Source organism: Leopardus geoffroyi, chromosome E1 (assembly GCF_018350155.1).
Source record: "Leopardus geoffroyi isolate Oge1 chromosome E1, O.geoffroyi_Oge1_pat1.0, whole genome shotgun sequence".
NCBI classification, from domain to species: domain Eukaryota; kingdom Metazoa; phylum Chordata; class Mammalia; order Carnivora; family Felidae; genus Leopardus; species Leopardus geoffroyi.
In genome coordinates this window covers 44,522,202-44,545,001 of record NC_059330.1, presented here as the reverse complement: position 1 = coordinate 44,545,001, position 22,800 = coordinate 44,522,202, and the positions used below count along the sequence as shown (strand labels likewise).

Below are 22,800 nucleotides of genomic sequence, written 5' to 3'. Positions count from 1 at the left end.
AGAGCGAGAGAGAGAGTGGCAAAGGGGCAGAGAGAAGGAGAGAGAGAGAATCCCAAGCAGGCTCTGCCCAGACAGTGCAGCGCCTGACCGAGGCGTGAACCCACAAACCACGATATCATGTCCTGAGCTGAAATCAAGAGTCAGCCGCTTAACTGACTGAGCCACCCAGGTGCTCCTGCCCATTACATTTTATTTTACTTTATTTTATTTTATTTTATTTTATTTATTTTATTTTATTTTTTTATTTTATTTTATTTATTTTATTTTTTATTTATTTTATTTTATTTTAGAGAGAGACAGAGACAGCACGAGGTGGGGAGGGGCAAAGAGAGAGAGAGAGAGAGAGAGAGAGAGAGAGAATCCCAAGCAGCCTCTGCCCTGTCAGTGCAGAGCCCCACAACGGGGCTCGAACCCACGAACCTGTGAGATCACGACCTGAGCTGAAACCAAGAGTCGGACGCTTAACCGACTGAGCCACCCAAGCGCCCTTACCCATCACATTCTCAAAATAACAGCTTTCTTCAGCTAAAATCCACATACCTTGCAATTCACCCTGGTGACGTGTGCAGTTCAATGGTTTGTAGTATGTTCACAGAGTAGCACACCCATCCCCACTGGCTGATCTTAGAATATCTCCTCACCCCCCAAAAGAACATTTTCATCACGCTCTTTCCCCTCCTCCCAGCCCCTGGCAACCACTGATCTACTCTCTGTCTCTATGCATTCGCCTATTTTGAACATTTCATATAAATAGATTCATACAATATGTGATCTTTTGTGTCTGGCTTGTCTCACTTTGCATCATGTTTTCGGGGCCCACCCGTGTCGTAGCAGGTTTTGAGGGCCAAATAATATCCCATCGCACGGGGGTAGCACGGTTTGCTAATCCATCTATCAGGTGAGGGACACTTGGGTTGTTACCCCTTTTTGGCTGTTAAGGCTGCTGTGAACATTGGTGTCCAAATCCTTGTACAGATGTATGTTTTCCTTTCTCTGGGGAGACACTGGGAATAGAATTGCTGGGTCACGTGGCAGCTCTGCGTTTCAACTTCTGAGCAATTGCCAGATTGTTTCCCAAGGTGGCCGCACCATTTCACGTTCTCACCCAAGCGCATAAAGGTTGCAATCTCTCCCCATCCTTGCCAACACTTGTTATTATCTGTCTTTTTTATTATAACCATCCTAGTGAGTGTGAATTGGTATCTCATTATAGGCTCATCTCACTTTATAAATAAGGAAATTAAGTCTCAAAGAGGTGAAGCAGCTTGCCCCAGCACACTCAGATAGCCAGAGAGGAAGCCAAAATTCAAATCAGGCACGTCTCCCTTCCAAATTCCCTTTTTTTTTTTTTTCTCTTGTATCAGGCAGCTCTCCAACTGGACGACTTTGGGCCTGGCCCCGTATCTGAGTCCAAGCAGTTCTTGGGATTCACATCGGTCACGGGGCAGGGATGCTCTGGCGGTCAGCTGCTCACTGTTCACGCGCCTGGCCGGCCTACCAGCTGATCCTCATTGAACACCTACCATGGGCCCAGCTCAGGGGATAGAAATAGGTTAAGGAAGAATTGATTTCTCGAGAGCCTTCATCGAATGAAAGATGGATTCTTTGTAGCCTGTAGATTTATTAGTTGCCAGCAAATGGCCAAAAGCTGGCTTGAGGGAGAGGCGGGAAAAGGAGAAGAGAGAGGGACCCCTGGCAGGAGGCCTGGAGGATGATGATTTGAGCCAGTTTAAGGAAGATTTGGCACAAATGCTGAAGGGCATGGCCAGAAAGAAGAGGGCCAAGTTAGAGAGGGGGATTGGACTACCTTCAAGGATGGGTTCGGGGATGAAGAGGGAGAAAAATTGAGCCTGGCCAGGGTAATGTGCTGTCAGGGGTACTGGAAATGAGAACCAGTTCAGTCTCCCCTCTGGAAGGCTGGCAGTTTTGGAAAAAGTGCTCTGGAGCCGATGGTTTTCCCTGCGACGGTTTCAGCCTGTTTGGGCTTTCACACTTCAGTTTACAGCCTCAGCCCCTGCTGTTTGCTCTCTTATTTATTCTTTTTTACAGGAAAAAAAGCCAATGAATTTTTAATCGGATCGAGCTGAGGTATTTGACCAGTGAATCAGAAAGGCTTCTAAGTCTTAGGGTGGTGGTGGTTGAGGGGAGAGGAATTCACTCTCATCTGCCCGGAAGGAGGTTAGGGCTGCAGGGAGTGAGGCCCTGGGGGTTCCATCGGGTCTGGCACAAGAGTGCAGAGCAATCCTGTATCCTTCATGGCAGGATTTCCAAGCTCCCTGGGGGATCGTGTCTCTCAGGGACAACAGCTGACGAAGGTGCTGCTGGTGGATGAAACATTCAGCTGCACAACGTGGAAGGAACTGGAAGGTATTATGCTGAGTGAAATAAGTCCGTCAAGAAAGGACAGGTATCATATGTTTTCACTCCTGTGTGGTCTTGAGAAACTTAACAGAAGGTCATGGGGGAAGGAAAGGGGGAAAAATAGTTACAAACAGAGAGGGAGGGAGGCAAACCATAAGAGTCTCTTAAATACAGAGAACACACTGAGGGTTGGTGGGGGTGGGGGAGAGGGGAAAGTGGGTGATGGGCATTGAGGAGGGCACTTGTTGCGATGAGCAGTGGGTATTGTATGGAAGCCAATTTGAAAATAAATTATATTAAAAAAAATAAAAAACAAAAATTTGGAGAAATAAAAAAACAATTAGGACATGGGGGGAAAAAAACAAATCAAAAAACATCCAGCTGCATGCAGACGGTCTAGCCCAGGGGGCGGCAAACTTCCCTGTAAAGGACCAGATAATTTTAGGCTTTGCGGGACACTGTGGTCTCTGTCATCTGTTCCTGTCCTCCTCCCTCCCCTGCCTCTTTTCCTCTTGTCCTTGTCCCGCTCCTTTTTCCATAACCATTTAAAAATATACAAACCATCATTATTAGCTCGTGGACTATACAAGAACAGACTGTGGGCCAGATTTGCCTGTGGGCCACAGTCTGCAACCCCTGGTCTAGAGGTATCTTGGAAACTAGCTTGGATGAATTGCCCAAATCTGGGGGGCTTCCTATACTTGTTGAACACCTACTGTGCGCACGCCTCCTATCAGAAAATGTTCATGTTCTTTGCAATGGAAAAAACATGAAGATAAATCAAGAAAGTCAGTTCCAGTTGCTGTGGGTGTGAAAACAATGGGCCGCGAGAGAGAAGGCCTGGGTATCTGGCCTACTTTGGTCGCCAAGGAACCTGTAGAATTACATCTGTAAAAAGGAGTCAGTAATGCGTTCTTTGCAGGATTAAATAAGCTCAGGAGTAAAAATTTTGAAAAGTGCTACACAATAGAAGCTATATTTAGAGAGTTGGGAGTTACACATACCTATGAATAATTGATTGACAGTATAAAGCTACGATCCTAGAGATGTCACAGGTTCGGAAAGAAAAGAGGTTGAAATACTGTGAATTGGGACCTACAATTTAGGCATGTATCAATTAAGATTGGGCTTAGCTGCTTCCTACAGGAAACCCAAAGTAATAGCGGCCTAAATAAGTCGTCTCGCTCTCAATTAAAGTGCAAGAAGAAGGCAGTCCAGAACTTGGAGGGCAGTCTTATGGTGTCGAGAACCCAGGATAGATCGTTTGCTCCATTATCCTTGCACGTAGCTTCTGTTCTACAAAGTTACCTTATGGTCCAAAATGGCTGCTAAACCTCCAGCCATTTTTTTTTTTTTTTTTAATTTTTTTTTTTCAACGTTTATTTATTTTTGGGACAGAGAGAGACAGAGCATGAACGGGGGAGGGGCAGAGAGAGAGGGAGACACAGAATCGGAAACAGGCTCCAGGCTCTGAGCCATCAGCCCAGAGCCTGACGCGGGGCTCGAACTCATGGACCGCGAGATCGTGACCTGGCTGAAGTCGGACGCCTAACCGACTGCGCCACCCAGGCGCCCCATCCTCCAGCCATTTTATCTGCATTCCAGACATGTGAAAGGAAGAAGGAGCAAAGAAGAAGATGCACACCAGCAGCCTTTCAAGGAAGCTTTTTAGAAGTTGGCTCCAAATACTGTTATTTATACCTAATTGGCTATACCTAGCAGGAAAGGAGGCTGAGAAAGTCAGTCTTTATCCCAAACGGCCATGTGCCCAGCTAAAACGAAGACATTCTGTTTTTTTTTTTTTTTTTTTTTTTTTAATTTTTTTTTTCAACGTTTATCTACCTCTGGGACAGAGAGAGACAGAGCATGAATAGGGGAGGGGCAGCGAGAGAGGGAGACACAGAATCGGAAACAGGCTCCAGGCTCCGAGCCATCAGCCCAGAGCCCGACGCGGGGCTCGAACTCACGGACCGCGAGATCGTGACCTGGCCGAAGTCGGACGCTCAACCGACTGCGCCACCCAGGCGCCCCAAGACATTCTGTTTTTAAAGAGGACAATGAACACTGCGATGGGCAACTAGCTATGCGGCTGCAAGTAGCAAATTCCTGGGAAGGATGGATGTCTGGGCGGCTGGATCACGGAGGGCTTCATCAGGGGAACGAGATTGAGCCTGGTCCTGAAGAAACGGACTGAGTTTTAAGTGCTAGATGTTAAGTGGAGAGGGCGCTCCAGGCAGCGGAATGAATGTAAGCAGAAGGGAATGCACTCAGTATGGGGGAAGATAGTGGGCAAGCTAGCCTAGCCAGGAGCACTCCTATAGAGGAGGTTTGAGAATTGGTGCTGGAAAAGATAATAAAAGCTAGCTGTAACCAGTTGGGGTCCCTACACCTTGGGCGCTGTGCGGCTCCTTGGCCACTTTGTGACTCCCCAGCAGCTCCTTCCCTCGTCCTCCCCTCCCTTTGCTATGTCACCCACATGGCGTCTTTTGCCAGGCTGCCGCCCCCCGGGAGGTGGTCCCAGGGCCTCTTGGGTGGACCCCTTCAACACAGCCCTAGTCCGTCCCTTTCCCCTGCATCCACCCAGTCTTTGGCGACACCTGGCATCTTTGCTCCACTAAACTCTGCAAGTGGATATGACTTCCTGCTCAGTGGTGTCTCTTCTTCCATCTGAGGACACAGGCTGAGCCAGTGGTCTCTTGACTTTAGACTTTTTTTGGAATGAGTTGGGCCCTAGTGTTTGTGTTCTAGCTCTGGGGGCCTGCGGGTCAACATACCTCTCCTTCCAGCTCCAGGGTGAGGTTTTGCTTTGCTTGGGGACATGGAGATGGGCAGGTGCAGGTCACTTCAGTCCTCACCATTAGCTCCGAAGTCCAAAAACTCCCACCTCCCTCCAAGCACCTCAGTCAGTCTCTAGCCTTCTCTTCTGCACGGGCTGAGATGCAAGATGGGACAGGGGCCACACAGCCAGGGTGGGCCCAACCCAAGCAAGTCCTACCCAGATGATCTGTCATCTCCCTTAAGAATGTGTGGGCACTTCACGCCTGAAATTCGCAGTTTTGGGACCTCAGGGGAGATTCCACAGCAGCAGGGCAAGTCCTCACAGAGTGTTCTGCTCGGTATATTACATTTATTGACCTCTCACCGTCCGTCGGGCACCTTTAGCCCATTATCTGTGAGGTTGTTACGAGTGAAGAAATGGACAGAAGTGAGTGAGGACTGGAATATCCTGGGGGAAAATCATGAAAAGAGAGGTCAGGAAAGAGCTGGGGCCAGATTGCAGAGGCTTTTTATGCCAGGCCCAGAAGCACAGACTTTTTCCTCGGAGCACATTGAAGGATTTTGAGCAGGTTGTGATGTGGTCTCAGTTGTGCTTTTGAAAAGTTGATCTCAAAGTGTGGGATGGATTGGGAAGAGAGGGACAGATGTCTTCCCATTACAGTGTAAGCCCCGGGAAGGGGTGGGGTATGGGGAAGAGAAAGAGGGGGAAGGGGAGGTGGGGGAGAAGGGGGAAGGAGAAGGGGTGAGGGGGAAAGGAGGCAGGGGGCGGGGGAAGAGAGGGTTTGGGTGCTCTATTTCTTTCTTCACTTGGAAGCACACAGTTCCTGGGTGCCCAACACATGTGAGAGAGGGTTGGATAAACAATGCAGGACCGTCTGTGGTCCTTGCAGAGGCTCACAAAGTGGAAGGGAAGAGGGAGGAGAATGCCCACGGACATGTGCAAGGCCTCTGGGACTTACAGAGGGCTTCCACAAGTGTTACCTCGCTGGATTCCTGCACCTGTTCCACGCAGCAAGCAGGACAGATGTTCTCCATTCCACAGATGAGAAAACTGAGGCACCAGCAGATTCATGGGCTCACAGTTATACAGGTGGGTGGGGCAAAGCTGGGACTCAAATCCAGTGCTGTTTCTGTTACCTCAGGAGCATACAAGAAAGGTACCCAGAGCTCTGGGGGAGGTGCTGTTGGGCAGAATAGGGTTCTAAGGACTGGGTTCTGGAGTCAGACTGCCTGGCCCCATTTCCAACTAGCTGTGCGAACCCAGGGCAAGTTTCTTAACTTCTCTGTGCTGTAGTGCCTTCATCTGTAAAATGGGATAACTGGTGCCTACATCCTAGAGTTGCTTGAGGCTCACCCAAGATACTGTGGGCGTGTAAAGTGCTCAGCACAGGCCTGGCCCAAAGTAAACTCTCTGTAAGTGATTCTACCAATATTATTAGATTTCGAGGTGGGTGGAACAGGGAGGACACCCCAGGCAGAACCAATGAGCCACTTCAGGGGGATGTGGCAGGGACCCAGGCCACCCTAGGACCTTCTTTCCAAGTCCAGACCCCCTATAGTACCCTGTACTTCACCTTTGCTTCCTCTCCTGCATTTTCCTCCCATCTTCCTCTTCCTCTCCCTTTCCTTGTCCCATCCGTCTTCCCCTCTCCTCCCTGATGCTCCTTGCTGTTATGCTGGAAGCCCTGGGTGCTAAAGACTTTGCTTACACCTCCCCATTCTCTTCATGTGACTGTGGGCCAAGAGCCAGCCTTCCAAATTGCTTTGACATCCACTGAGGAGCACGTTCCAAAAATATCAGCTGTTTACCAGGTCTGCTAAAGGACATGGCCAGGGCATCTGGCTTTTCCTGGGGGAGAGAGGTTTCTGTAGGCAAATGTCTCCCTTTTCCTTATACTATTTCTCCTGATCCTTAGTCCAAATGGTCTCTTTTTATTAAAAGGAGACACACACACACACACACATGCGTGGGTACGCATGTGCACATGCACACACACACACACACACACACACACACACAGAGACAGAGAGAGAAGAGAATATTATTACAATCTGCCCTCTGGTTTCATGGAAGGAGAGAAGAAGGGAGAACAGGCTCTGTGGTTATCACAGCCATTAGTGGGAGATTATTTGTTCATTAGCCTATAAAAAGTTCCTAGCCTTGGCCAAGGTAATTACCAGCCTAGGTGGTTGGCCACACTGGGGCACAGGGGAGGTGAGGCTGTCATTTCCAATTTACCAGCCTCCATTTGCTGCTTGGTCAAGGGGTTCAAATGAAAAGGTTAATTAAGAATCAGGGGATTTGCTCATCAGGTTAAATCATGTACACACAGCACAAAGGCCATGTCTACCCATAACTGCTTTGAAAAACCAATTCTATTCTGCATGCATTTATTGACATACCACACCTCATCTCTCACTTCCACCTCCTCTACCCCGCCCCCAATACATTCCCATCTTTTCTGGAACATGAGCGTGCTAGGCTTTGTTCATTACAGGGTGCCACTTTTTTGGTACTCATTTGGGAAATGGGGCTTGTACCACAGTGAAGAGAAGCCTACACATGCATGGACTCCTTTCACATGAGCCATTTGTCCTGGGCAAATCACCTCCTTTGTCTCAGGGCCAGTTGGAGTAGATCCTCAATTTCTAATCACGATGATCTATGGGAGGAGGATAGATGGTTGGTCTGTGTCAAGATGGTCTTGAACTATCTTGGACAATTCTTTAAACTATGTGCCCTCCAGGGATTCTGATATATGCCCCCCACCACCACTCAATGTTGTCCAAGTTTATTGGTGTATGTAGTGGATGCTGTGGGTCACCCTGATCCTTCCTGCAGGACCAAGGTCTTCATTCCTCCAGCTGCTGTGACTCTTGGCAGATGATTGACTTTCATCTGAGTCCCTTTCCAGGAATTGCCCTCAGCCCAAACAACCAACTTTCTTAAGGTCATTCTACCTTCCTGCTTCCTGGCAGCAGCGTGCATCCAACTATGGATATGGGAGTGTAAATACCCATCCCTTTGCACTCAGAAGGGTCAGATCAGTCCAGAGATCTCTGTATAATAGGCTGAGAACTTTGTTGAAACTTCAGATCAGTTCAGCTCCTCTCTCTGCCCAATCCTACTTCCTTCATTCTCTTCTCCTGCCCTCACCCCTGGTTGTTGATGCCAAAGTACCTTCAATAAATCTCCTTTATGCAAATCTCCATTTTAGAGTGTCTCTCAGGTAACCCAAACAGGGTTGGGTTTAGGATCATCAAATCCAGTGAACACCAGGGCTGTCCGTTAATTCAGCAAACACGTGTTTGGCATCTATGATGACTCTAGCCCTAGAAGTCTTCCTGGATAAGGAAGGATGCCAAGTGGGCCTTAAAGGGTAGGCAGAATGTGGAAGGAAGGAGGAGAGGAAATGAATTTAATAGAATCATTGTATGTATTGTGGCGGTCCTTCCTGTTTTCATGTCAGCTTGTGGAGCATCCCTCATAACAGAGATAATAGCAAATGGGTGGATATTTGAAATTATCCTGGATGGCCAAGATTACTAATTCTAGCTCTAGAATGGCACTATCTCATCTCTAATGGGTGCTGGATTATTGCCCATTGAAAATTCTATCGTGTTCCCATTGGCACACCTCCCCCCCTTCCCTTTAAAGTGGTGACCTCCTTCTACCCTATGGCCAGAATCAAATAGGAGGAAGTTCCTAGCCCCATGGTATTATTTGCAGCCTTTGTCTGGAGCCTACCACCTCATCCCACTTTCAATCTTCTGTCAATTGTCCTTGGGTGCCTCCGCTTCTGGTCTCTTGTCTTGCCCCCTGCCCAGGGCTTTTCAGACTCTCCTGGGCTCTGATGATTGAGGTTGCCCTCCTAACTGTCACCTTTTGACTCCCTCCCCACTTACAGTCCAGACATGTTTTTACTCCATCTTTCTCCTCTCATGCCAGATGTCTCCCCAGTCCAGTGCAGCCCAGACTCTATCCCAGCATTGCCCCAGGTGGCTGGGTGTTCTGCTGGCCTATAATCCCATGGCCACAGACCAAGTTCAGCATTATTGGGAAGGGTATCTGCAGCTCTTAGGGGGTTAGGGTCTGTGGCTCTGGCTGGAGAGCCACTGAAATGGTCTCATTCTAAACAAAACAAGAAATGCTGTGAGGTCCCTTATTTCCAGTGCCCTTCATTTCTACTCCCAACTGCCACGGTGTGGCTTCTGGGTCCTGGTGCAGGCTCCTAAGAAAAAGGCAGGTTTGAGTGGAGCCAAGACCTCAGTGAGGCAGCTGGAGGCTTCGCATTGAAGGAAACCAGGAGAGACTTGAGAAAACAGCCTGGGAGGAGGAGGAAGAGGTGGGGAGGTTCTGTCCATGGTGCTGAACAACAATCCCAGAAATAATTAGTTGTTGGGCTTCTATTTGAGTCTCAGCATTCAATCGTGTACTGTGAAGAACCCAAAGGACATAAGGAACCAAGTTCCTGCCATAAAAGGTCCTTTAATCAAGTCGGAGACAATAAAACACCCACATGAGAAAATATAGGAATAATCCTAAATGGTCCATATGATGATGGGTCTCAGAAAACTGCATGGGAGAAAGGTTCTGGCTGTCTTGATAAAGGGATCCCTGAGGCAAGCCCCGTTTTGGGGTCTGTGCCCTTTAGAGGAAAAAAACCACTTTATAATGAAATGTTCTTTCTTTAGTCGCCATAGCATCCCCTAGAGTATTTAAAGCCTAAAGGTCTTGGATATAAACTAGTTGATCTAACTGCAGCAGTTTAAATTTAGGTGCTAATGCTATGTTTGAAATGTGAGCACGTGATTGGCTTTTAGTTATGTCTTTAAAAAGGATTGGTGGGCAATTTTTGTCTGGATGCCCATCCCCAGACCATCTGGCCGTGGTCTCTCAACCCTTGCTTGTTATAGTCACACCCAGATGATCCTATAAGCAGGAGACTCCAGAGGCTCACTGCTGCGTGCTGTCCCTTCTCAGTTCTTCCTCTACCTTCAGCATTGTCAGGACCTGAGCCTGATGGGACTATGCTCATCCCCCTCTCCACTCCCAGTATGTGCCCACCCTTTGCCTTGAAAAGGAAGAGGCTGCACCTTTGGATTCCTCCTTTAGCTAGGGACCTCCCTGCCTACCCCCTGGGTTTCAGGATGGACAGGAGGAGGCAGCTTGTCTGCACCTTCCTTCCAGAAGGTATCTTTGTGAAGATCAACTGCTCACAGAGGAAAGGAGCTGCTTTAGCTCTGTCATTGAAATGGGAAAAACTGATATTTCATCTGACCAATATACTGATCCCTGACTAACTTGCTGTATGAGGGGCAGGTGACATGTCTATTGGTCTCAGTTTCTCTCTTAAAACAAGAGGAGTTGACAAGATGGTTGAGCAGGGTTCTTGTTTGTTCATCTTCACAGTTTCTGAATCAGAACATGTTGGTTTGGTCCTTACTTACACTGTACGTATATGTCCTTCATCTGTCTACCTAATTCCCCGAAGTCTTAACTCCATGAGAGCTAAACTCAGGGAATTCTCTATCCATGGGCATACTCTTTATTCTTATGTGACTTTATCTGGTGTCCTGCAAAGGATCTAGGCTAGACAAGGTGGAGCCTAAAGGAACCCTTCACCCATCTCTCCCCTGAGAATTTAATCAGAGTCAGCTTCACTAGCAAGCTCCTTTAATTTCCATTAACTCTCAAGAGAAAAGGCAGGAGGCATGACCAGCCTCAAAGCCTCACCACCCTGGAATGAGAGAAGAAAAGAGAGAAGAATAGATTTTCTTTTCAATCAATAGATTGGCCTATAGACAAAACATTCATTGACAGGGCTTCAGGAAGGGACCGAGTGATACCAAAAGGAGGCTGGTGCAGATAGGAAGGTGGAGATAGGACAGAAAATCCCAATTCAGTATGTGATAAAGATTGCCCAAGAAGGTTTTTCAAGAGAAGCTTTAAGAAGAGGCATTGAAACAGGATTTGTGAGAAATGGAGATAGTCATATATTGCAAAGACAAAAGCTGTAATTGGCGAGTCCAATGTGTCTGGGGTGAGGGCAAGGTTAGTAGGCTACAGTGGGCCAGGTGAAGAAAGTGTGAGAAGTGTGTGGTGAGATGCAGGATGGTGGGGTAGACAGATGACCACAGCATTGCATGCTAGAGTCTAGGGTTGCTTCAATAAGAACAAATGAGATGTCGGTCTTGACGCTGGGTCTCTGTGGGTTGAGTTTTTGTTCTGGGACTCTTAAGCTTGGGGAGACTTTAGGGTTCCAGACGTAAGTTGGTGTGAGTATGTGAATATGTGTGGAGAAGACAAGGGAGATGGATTTCACTTAGGTCATTATGGTTTGATTCAAATTAGTTTTAATTTGGTCAAGAGAATTAACTCAATGTTTATTAGCAATTGGTAATTAGCTCCAACTCAGCCCAGGCCCCAGGGACTGGCTGTCAGGCTGTGTAATTATTTCCTTGCCAGGAGAGACGAGAATGGGGCTTCGGTGTTTGGTAAACACTGGGTTGGGGTAGATAAATGGATTTTCTTTCTTTCGGTCCATCAATTTCATCAATTTTGTTATTCTCAATTGCTGCCCCAGTGGATCTTACAGCACCACCCCCAACACATCCCTGGAAATTCTGGTCCATTTAGCATGGCTAGGGACAGGAGAGGAACTGCTGGGGTGGGTATCTGGAGGAGAGTCTGGGGCTCTTCTTGGAGGGAAGCTCAGTCATACCTGGATGGGCAGTAGAACTGCACCAGCCATGTAGATCAAGTTATCTCTAACCTCTTGCCTCCAGCCTCAGTTCTTACCATACTTTTCAGGTGCTATGCTGACTTAACATAAATCCAGGACTCTTCTCTTCCACGTCTCCCTCTTGCTTTCTTCCCAGCAGCATCAACACTGAGGCAATGCTGGGTTTCACCACTCCCTGCTCTCACTAGCCCCATCTGCACCAGGGGCCAGTCTTGGGAGCTGCAGGAAGGGTGGGGAAAGCATGTTGGGTCTGTTGACATGAGTGAGTCACTCTGAGTGGGAGTAGATGACAAAGGGAATATGACTCAGTGAAGGGAATAGAATGTGGGTGAAGGCAAGGGGTTTGCACATCTTCACCTGCCCAAGGAAATATGGAAGCCCAAGGGTCTTGGGGAGGGAGCAGCTGGTGCCCATTGATATTGGCCTAATGGCGCCACCATTCTAAGGTCTCTCTTTGTGTGGCCCATGTGTATGGCATGGTCTTCTGGATATTGTCCCATCTGCATTCTTTGCCACTTCCCTGAATATTTTGTCTTGGCCTCTTTAGCCCTTCTTAGCCAGTGTGGTTGGTGGACAGAAATTTCAGGGAATCTGAAACCAGTGCCCTCCCCCCAGCTACTGGGTCCACATCTATCAGAGGGGAATGGAGCTAGTTGCTAGTGTCCTTGCCTGAGTTTTGGAGCAGAGTCTGCCATGGAGAAAGAGACTTAAGAGTCTGTCTTAGTCACTGGACATTGCAATGGCCTATGTGGCCTCTCTTTTTGGAAAATGAGGAGAGGGATATTATCCTGACTGCTATAGGCTGCTGCTTTTTTCTGTGGCCGGCACCTTGAAAGGAGCAGGGGGACAAACTGTTCTGAGGAGGCCAAACTATGTAAGGAAAAAGAGCAAGGAGGTGCTGCCACAGGCTACATAGGACTGGCCATCACTGACCTCAGGGCCTTTGCACATGCTATTCCCTTCATATAGAAGACTCCTTCCGTATATCTGGATGGCCAATTCCCTTACTTCCTTTAGGTCTTTGTTCACATAGCACCTTCTTAGTGAGGCCTCCCTGACCACACTACTTTAAAATGTCACCCCACCCCCATCATTTTTTATTCTCCCTTCCTGCTTTATTTTTTATCCATATTACTTATCGCCATCCAATATACTATATCTTCGATTTATTCACTGTATTTATTGAACATCTTTTTCCACTAGAATGCAGGCTTCATGAAGGGAGGGAATTTTGTCTGTTTATTCACTGCAATACCTCCTGTGTCTAGAAAAGCACCTGGCATGAAGAAGGTGCTCAGTGAATCTTAGCTGAATTAGTAAATTAATGAAGACAATTCTTTTTTTAAGTTTATTTATTTATTTTGAAGGAGAGAGAGCACACGTAGGGTAGAAACAGAGAGAGAGGGAGAGAGAGAGAATCCCATCAGGCTTCCCACTGTCAGCACAGAACCCAATGTGGGGCTTGAACTCACGAACCATGAGATCGTGACCTGAGCCGAAGTCAAGAGTCAGACACTTAACCAACTGAGCCACCCAGGTGCCCCTAATGAAAACAATTCTTCAAACAGGAGATCAGTCCAGGAATGTGTTACCCGCTGTAGAGGATGAAGTCTCAGACTGGGATTCGGGAGTGCTGGTCTCAAGCCCCAGCCCTGCCCCGCACCAGCAGCAAAGTAGAGATAAGGTAGCCTATCGTGCATTCCTCCAAGCAATTATGAAAATCAAGTCAGGTGATGCTAGTAAAAGCATGCTACAAAGTATAAAGGGCTTCCCCTCACGGTCCTCATTCTGACTACCATTTTGACTGGGGCTGACCTGAATGACAGTGTGGGCACGTGAGGTTGGGACAGTTAGAGATTCCTTGGAGGAAGTGAGTCTTGAGCTGGGCTCTGAATGTACAGGGAACAACACTGGCACAGGCCCAGAGGAGCAAGGAATTTGGGATGAGCGAGAAGCAGGGCCTCTGTGGAGATAGTTTCTGGTGCTAATTCTAAACAGGGACGAGGGATGCTCCTGGATGTCGTGGCCACAATTTCTCAGGCTAGTTGCCCTGGCTGAGCGGTATTCTACTCAACGCATGCCTGTTACAAGCAGCTGCGACCCACTGCACTGCCTTGGTGTGTTGCTGGTTGGCAAAGATGACAGGCAGCCTCAGGCAGTAGAGACAAGTGTCCGAAGGTTGCAGCTGAAAGGCCAGGGACTCCAGCCCTCCTCCTGGGGCCCTGCAGCTACGCACTTTGCACAAGGGCCAATTAAGCTACCCTTGACTTCTCCCAGTGTTACAGCTTTTTGCAGCCACCATTCCTGACTACGGTTTCTATGTGTCTTCGTGCTATTCTCAAGAGAGAACGTTTCTGGCGCCCTTGAATCAGCCTATGGATGGAGCAGTCACTTGCCCACCCCTCCTCCAAGCCGCTGTGGTCCAGAGGGGGGAAGGTCGCATGGTACATGACGGGAAGATACCCGGCCTCTCCCTTTAGTGTTGGGGAGCAGGGAGAATTGACTGACAGATGCAGTTGGGCAGGAAAGCCAACTGGCTGAGAGGTGAGTTCAAGTCCTCAGTGCCATCTTGGGAACCAGGGCCCAAAGGGTGGATTCTGGGAGAAAGAAAAAAGGCTGTCCCCATAGAGATTCTGCCTGAACTTTAAGCTTTATCTTCGTTGTCCCCTTGCTCACTCACCAACCCCCAGCGCCCACCTCTGCCTGTGCTGTCTCCCTGCCTGGTTCTTCTCCATTGTTCTTCTCCCTTGATTCCTACCCCACCTGTTCTTCAAGTTCAACTCTGCCCATCTGCCGCCAGAGTACTTCCTTAGTCACTCCAGCCCCTTGGTGTTGCCCCCTCTCTCCTTCCTCCCTCTTTCCAAGGTCATTTCCAGCCCCCTTGGCCCTCGGTGTGAGCTTTCTTGTGACAGACGGCTTCTGTAAGATCATCTCACATTGCCGTTGGCTCTGGTAACTACTCAGGCCTTGTCTTTCCAAGGTCAACAACACAAATATGCATCCCTCCTCAGGCCTTTGCTGGGCACACAGAGATCCACAGAGCTAGGGCTGGAAGGTGTTTTAACCATCTTCAGGTCAAATCTCCCTATTTTATAGATGAGAGACCGGAGGCCCAGAGAAAAGGAATGTTTTGCCCATAAGCAAAATCACAGAGGCAGGGGCAGAGCTGGGAGTGGAATTCAGGTCTTTGGGCTCCTTGCTTCGGAGAGGAGGATGAGAAGGAAGGAAGGGGCTTTGGCTGTGAAGTTGGTACCACAAGGCTAGAGAGTAAACCAGAGCCCAGGTGGCCAGGGGCAGTCAGGGAGGCCTCACGCACCTGGGAGCCAGTGCTCGCCCAACACCCAGCGGAAGCAATGGCACAGAGATGCCCAAATGCCCCTCCTGCTTGGAGGGGCTCAGACCCTGATATCTTAGCAGGAGTCATTTGTACCTTTGGGAACAGGTGTTTCCCCCTACTCCGTCCACCCCACAGAACAGACATTCCTCCCCACCGCTCCCCGCTTCCTCTTTTAAAATGCAGATCTCTCAGAGATGGGCTGAAGGACACTGATGGCAGAGAGCTCTGGAGTGGTCCTTGCAGGGAAAGGGAGGGGTGGTGGTGGAGGAGCCTTACAATGTCACCTGTTTCATGGGGCGCCTGCGTGGCTTAGTTGGTTGAGTGTCAGAGTTCAGCTCAGCTCAGGTCATGATCTCGTGGTTCCTGAGTTCTAGCCCCACATCGAGCTCTCTGCTCTCAGCCTGTCAGCACAGAGCCTGCTTTGGATACTCTGTCCCTCTCTCACTTTACCTCTTCCCCGCTTGCTCTCTCTCTCTCTCAACAAATAAATAAAACATTTAAAAAAATTGTTACAATGTCACCTGTTTCTCAACCTGGCTCTGGCCATGGGCATGGTGTTTCCTGATAGACAGATGATCTGAATGAAAGCCAGCCCAGGGACCCAGGGGGAATAGTTTCTTTCTTTCTTTTTTTTTTTAAATGTTTATTCATTTTTTTAGAGAGAGAGAGAAAGAACGTGAGTGGGGGAGGGGCAGAGAGCGAGGGAGACAAAGAATCCAAAGCAGTCTCCAGGCTCCGAGCTGTCAGCACAGAGCCCGACACGAGGCTCGAACTCACGAACCTGGAGATCATGACTTGAACTGAAGTCGGACGCTCAACCAACTGAGCCACCCAGGTGCCCAAAAAAACCATATATTTTTTATTGTTTATTTTTATTTTTGAGAGAGAGAGTGTGTGAGCAGGGGAGGGGCAGAGAGAGAGAGAGAGAGAGAGAGAGGAGGGGCAGAGAGAGGGCGACAAAGGATCTGACAGCAGTGAGCCTGATGCAGGGCTCGAACTCACGAACTGTGACATCATGGCCTGAGCCCAAGTCAGCCACTCAAGCGACTGAGCCATCAGGGAGAATAGTTCCAATGAAATGTGTTATTATCAGGGTTCTGCTGCTCTGCGAGGGAGAAGCAGGTTAAGCTAAACTTTCCCCACGCACCCCAGGGGAGGATTGGTCTTCGGGGGCCTGGTGATCCTGAACTCAAGCCAAGGGCACTGCTGTGACTGTCTGATCCCACCCTGTTTCATCTGTTTCAGACCTTAGGGTGGGAAAGGCTGCGTGATTATTGCCATTTTGCAGGTGGGAAGAGTGAGCCCCACAGCGGCCAAGTGGGTGTGGAGAAAACAGACACGTGGAGAAGGAAGTGGAATGGAGGCCGGGGCCTGGTGCAGGCTCTGCCCTAACTGGCTGTGCGATGTTGTCCACACCTTTTCAGTTTTCTGGGTTTCTTCACTCGGTTGTGTAGGTTGGACCAGATCAGTGACTCAGACTACTTTTTACCGTCCACGACTGCTCGGGCTTGCCCCTCCCTTGGGCTCCTTTAGGACCACCCCGGGAGCTGTTACAGGACAAACCCTTATCCTCCTGCCCACAAAGCTCATCAGAACAATGGCCAAGAATGGCATTGCGGGGATCTGTCCTAATTTATATGACCCAACTCAAAGCTTTTGCACTTGATGTTCAGGAACAAATGACGTACCAAGCCCCTGGGTCACTGTCTCAAGAAACTCCAGCCTTCCAGGTCCTGCTGCCCTGGGGCTAAGACGCCCTGCTTCTGGGTTTCTGGCCCAAGCAATCACCCATTCAGGGGTGGCTGGGCCAGGGCTGGGTGCCCAGCCTCCAAGCCCTTCATTGATCAGGGGCTGCTGCGGCCCCCGGTCCCCACCTCCCGCTGTCTGGACACCAGCCTCCTGCGGATGGCCAGGAAAACTGGTCAAATGCCCAGATTCCTCCGCGGGGCTGGTGCAGATTCCGCTCAGCGCCCTTCCTGGCCCGCTCCCTCGGGCTCTCAGCTGTCTTTCCCCACATCTCTGCGTCTTTCCCTGAGTCTCCAGTGAATACCGCCACACAGGAAGGCTGATTTACCAAGGCTTGCAAGGGGTCTCGAGATGCTAATGGCTTCCCTGGGGACGACAGGCTGGGGCGGCGGCGGCTGGCAGGGAAGGCAGGCTGCGCGGCAACTCTCACCCTGGTGCTGAGTCCTGCGGTCTCCCTCGGCTGGTACCGCTGAGGATCGCTGATCAAGGTCACTCCTGCCTCCCGGGGGGACAAGCCAGGCTCAAGGGCAATGCTGGATTGCCTTGCGGGGGACCTGTAGGCAGCACAGAGGGCCTCCCTGCTGAACCCAGACTGAAATTTTTTCTTGCCCTAGGCCCAACCCCGGTGGAATTTGAAACCAGAGGGAGAAGGAAGCAAACTGCCACTTACTAGGACCTGGTGGAGGATGGTGACTTCTTCAGGCACCGTGTCATTCATTCCCTGTTTCCCAACGGCCCCCTGCTGCAGGTGGCACTATGCCATTCACAGGCATAGACTGTGGCTCAGAGCTGGCCTAGGGTAACACAGCCGGCCAGAGACAAAGCAGGAATCCCGCCAAGCCCACGGCCCAAACCAGAGTGAGGAAAGCCAGGAACTGGAACTCCATTTACAGATGGAGAAAAGGGGACTCGTGTCTTCCTCCCCTTGCCCTGGATGGGTGAACACCCTCTTCCTGCACCCTGCCCCCCCCCCCCCACTTGCCTCTCCTTATGAGATTCCAGCCAAGGCAGTGTCTTTTTTCGTTCAAGAAGGAAGAGAATCTTCATTTCCTGCCAGTAGAAATCAATAATTTATGAACTACTGTCCCAGCCAGAGCAAAGAGTGATTTTTAAAAAATGCGTCTTAAAATACTATATTAATAAGTATTCCAAAGAGTGAAAATATTTGAATTAGGGGAAATGAATGTTTCACGAGCTGGTGGGGAAGCAATCCCCTGAGATGGGCAGGGATGGCGGGAGAAGCGGGAGTCTTGGATTGGGGCTGGCTCGATTGTTCTGAGGCTCCAAGCCCGAGCTGCGGTAACTCGAAGGGCAGAGTGGGTGCAGAATGGGGCCCAGCCAAGGGCCTGGAAGGTCTCCATCCCTAATGCTTGTCAGGTGTTGGCCACATGTGTCCTGGTCTGAAACTACTGTGGATTTTAAGTTCTGGCTTCTTGGGACCTGCTCCCCTGGAACGGTCCTCCAGGACTTCCTTCCCGGGTAGCTGTAGGGAGAGTCATCATCCTACAGCCATATATTACTGTTCAGTAGCTATTCACTGTCTCCTCTTTGCTGTGAGCTGATTATACTGCTCCGCCCCTGCCAGGGACCTTGGCTTTGCCAATGGAATGTGGGTGGACATGACTTACGGCTCATCCAAACAGAGGCCTTATATCTGCCTGCTGGACCGCTTGGGTTCTGGGGCTCCGGCCCTGAGAAGAGCGTGCCTCATGCGGTCACTGCTCCTTCTGCCTGGGTCCTGGGACAGAGACACGTGCAGCAGAGCTGAATCCCAGCCACAGCCGGGACAGGCCACCACAGCCAGCCTGCACACTTGAGAGCTCATTGTCATGAGACGTGGAAATTTGGGGGTTGTCACAGGGCATCATCACAGAAAAGTGAATCCGCCCTCCCACCTCTGCTCCCTCCGTATCCTGTTGGAGAAGCATCTTCTTGTCCCTCAGACAGGCGCCCCCATTGTCAAATTCATTCCCTTGGAAGGGTACCTGCTTTCCTTCCAGAATATGCTCCCCCCTGGGGAGGATAGAGCAAGTTCCCCCAGTTTTTTTCCATCATAACAGTCCTTTTACAGCATCGACTCATGTCTCAGACCCCCAAGGTTTAGTGGATGTATTTTGGTAACCATCGATTGGGATCAAGTTGGGGGGAGAGATGCAGTGATAAAAAAGCAGCTACGAATTATATTTTACTATATATTTTATCCAATATAGTAATGGTGAACATTTGAAAAGCAGCACACAAGGGCACTTGGGTGGTTCAGTTGTTTAAGCATCTGACTTCGGCTCAGGTCATGGTCTCACGCTTCGTGGGTTCGAGCCCACGTGTGCTGACAGCTTGGAGCCTGGAGCCTGCCTTGGATTCTGTGTCTCCCTCTATCTCTGCCCCTCCCCAGCTCACACTCTGTCTCTCTCTGTCTCTCAAAAATAAATAAACATTAAAAAATTTGAAAAGCAGCACGCAAACATAAAAGGTGTAGTGTTTATTCCATTATTGTTTGATACAGTGTAGATTCACGGATTCCTTGCGATCCGAGACTCTGAGGTACCCAGGAAAGAGAGTGACTTTTGCTGTAAGAGAGACCACTTGCCAGCAAGGACCTCAGGCTTTCCAGACCTCAGTTTTCTCTTCTGTAAAATGGTGATAAACACGCCTATGCTATAGGATTTCGTAATAGGTAAAAACATGAATGATAAAGCACTTGACAGACATGGGGGGTCTTGACTAATCTTCCTGTTCTTTGTTGCTTATCTAGTTCTGTGATCATAGCCCAGATTTAGAGCTGACTCTCAGCCTCAGTTTCCCCATCTGCAGAATGGGGAGCACACTACTTGTGTCCGTATTGCTGGGGGATGACCCAGAGTTCTTAATGTGAATGAACCTGGTGCACAGTAGGGACGAAAGCAACGTCCGCGGCGCCTCGGTGGCTCCTTCGGTTAAGCTTCCAACTTTGGCTCAGGTCATGATCTCACCGTTCGTGAGTTCAAGCCCCACTTCAGATCCTCTGTCTCCCTCTCTCTCTCTCTGCCCCTCCCCTGCTCACACTCTCTGTCTCTCTCTTTCAAAAATAAACAAATATTGGGGCCCCTGGGTGGCTCAGTCGGTTGAGCGTCCGACTTCAGCTCAGGCCATGATCTCACAGCTCATGAGTTCGAGCCCCGCGTCAGGCTCTGTGCTGACAGCTTGGGGCCTGCAGCCTGCTTCAGATTCTGTGCCTCCCTCTCTCTCTGCCCCAACCCACTCTCATTCCGTCTCTGTCTTTCTCAAAAATAAATAAACATCAAAAAAAATTAAAAAAAAAAATAAATATAAGAAAAAGAAAAAAAGACAGTAACTTTCTCCTTGCTACGGTCACTGGCTGATGTTTTTTTTCCTGACCACGTGCCAGTCACACCTCTTCCAAACAGTTTTCCTAGGCCCCCACTCCACTCGGGAGCCTCCGTCAGGACAAAGCTCTTGTCCAGGAACGCATTCATCCCAGGCTAAAGACCTGACCGCTAATGTCAGTAAGAGGAGCCCTCCCTGTAAATTAATTTAAGATCCTGTTTACATGCCTCAGCCGTGATCATGTGCTCCTTTGACCTACAGCCCTGCATCTTAATTAAAGCAATTAGTGTAGGGCAGTGAGTGACAGCCTGGGTTTCGCAGGCCTCTGCCAGGTTCCCACTTGCCTGCACTGCCTGAGGCCAGGCTGGGTCAGCCTGTCCCCACCTGGTGTTCGTAACATGGCCAGGCTCCCACCTAGGCGACGCCATCACTCTTCACAACAGAAACTGAAAATGGAATGCCACCAGGCGGGGACAAGGCGAGGCGGGGACCAGCCAAGGCGGAGGAACCTTTGGCGGAAGCAGGGACCACGCCTTTTTTTTTTTTTTTTTTTAAGCACATACTTACTATTTTCACCTTCGTAACTGGGCCACAGTGACCCGTATCAGCCTCAGCCTCCTGGGGACCAGGACGTGCTCTCCCCACCCACATCCTTTTGCTCTCTGCTCTGAGGACAGTGGCAGGATATTCCTATTACCAATAGCTAGGACTGTGCTGACAGACAGTTCTAGATGTGGTGGTTAAGAGCTCCAGTTCTGGGTTTGGCTCTTAGGTTGGCTGTGTGACCGTGAACAAATTGCTTAACCTCTCTGAGTCTCGAGTTTTCTCAGCAGCAAAATGGGGCTATAGTACCACTGGCGGGTAGGGCTGTCCTGGAGGCTAGAGGAGGTAATGGTTGCAGGGGGCGCAGTGCAGTGACTCACACATCAGTAGAGCTCAAGGATTGTCAAATATCATCACGCTTTGCTGATGAGATGACTTCTCCCAGTCACCCCATGGAGAGCTGACCTTAGTTCCCCTTTAAAGATGAGGATCTGGAGATTCGGGGAAGTTAAGTAACTTGCCTGAGGTCACACAGCAAATAGAACGCGTTGAGCCTAGCTCTTTGTGGCTCTCTGTGACTCCGTTTCTCCCTAAGCGGCTTGGCCTGGATCGGGGGCCCCAGACAGCACCTCTTGGATGGGCTATATCAGAACCATCTAGAAAAATATTTTTAAAATATAGATCCCTGGCCCTACCCTGTGGAAGATCTGCTCCAGTAGGTGGGACGGGGCCTGGGAATTCGTATTTTTTTTTATAATTTTTTTTTAATGTTTATTTATTTTTGAGAGAGAGAGAGAGACAGAGCGTGAACAGGGGAGGAGCAGAGAGAGAGGGAGGCACAGAATCCAAAGCAGGCTCCAGGCTCTGAGCTGTCTGCACAGAGCCCGACGCAGGGCTCGAACTCACAAACCGCGAGATCATGAGCTGAGCCACCCAGGTGCCCCTGGGAATCTGTATTTTTAAATGTTTCCCCAGGTGATTCTGATGCTCAGTTAGGCTTGGGAACCACGCTGCCTGTCTTTGTGTGTTCCCCTCCCTCCGCTGCCATCTTGCACCCCGGCCCCGGGCTGGGTGGCTGCCGCAAAGAGTTTAGGGATTAGGACCTGCTGGTTGGAAGGAGGGACAGCTTTCCAAGACAAACAGGAACCTTGCCAGACGCCTTGGGGCAATCTCAAGCTCCATGAGAACGTTTTCATTTTTTACTGGGGAGGAGGCTCTTCTCAGCTGGAAAGATTCCTTCTGATGTAATTAGATTCCCTTTTTTCATTCCCTCCAGAAGCATCCCCTACACACACACACACACACACACACACACACACACACACACACAGGAATCTAATCTGAAGTGCTGTCCAGGCCTTCATGTTGCCCATATGTTGAAACAGCTGAGTGTATGGAAATTGCTGGGGATGGGGGACAGGGTGGGGACAGCTAGACTTTTTCATTTGTCTCCAGTGGAGTAGGGCTTCATGTACCTGCTATGAGGGTGCGGGGGTGGGGGTAGGGTCCCATGGGAAATGCATGCCTTTTTTTTTTTTTAGGTTTTTGGAGAGGGATGGGAATGGTCTCCCAGGGTGGGCTTTGAGACAAGAAGAACAACACATGACCCGCAAGAAACAAGGGTCAACCATGACAGGAAAGCTCACTTAGACTGTAGAAAGAACTGTTTTGCTTTTATTTTTATTTTCAAAAATGTTTTAATGTTTATTTTTGACAGAGAGAGAGAGAGAGAGAGGACGAGTGGGGGAAGGGCAGAGAGAGAGAGGAAACACAGAATCCAAAGCAGGTTCCAGGCTCTGAGCTGTCAGCACAGAACCCCACCCGGGGCTCGAACTCACAGACCGCGAGATCGTGACCTGAGCTGATGCTTAACTGATGGAGACACCCAGGTGCCCCCGAACTGCTTTATTTTGTTTTGTTTTGTTTTAACGATTTTATTGGTTAGAATCAAAGCAAAATCCAGAA

General features: G+C 49.4%; 1 long non-coding RNA gene across 8 annotated transcripts in view; it reads left to right on the top strand.

Annotated features, from left to right (window-relative positions):
• Window positions 1-22,800, top strand: part of LOC123603884 — a 55,999-nt gene that overhangs the window by 22,437 nt on the left and 10,762 nt on the right. The window contains exon 9 of one of the 8 annotated variants that reach the window (XR_006715095.1): window positions 3,967-4,167. The exons of the other annotated variants lie outside the window; for them this stretch is intronic. This is a non-coding gene — a long non-coding RNA (uncharacterized LOC123603884). Of the gene's footprint in view, window positions 1-3,966; window positions 4,168-22,800 lie in introns of those variants that run through there. 8 annotated transcript variants of the gene reach the window in all.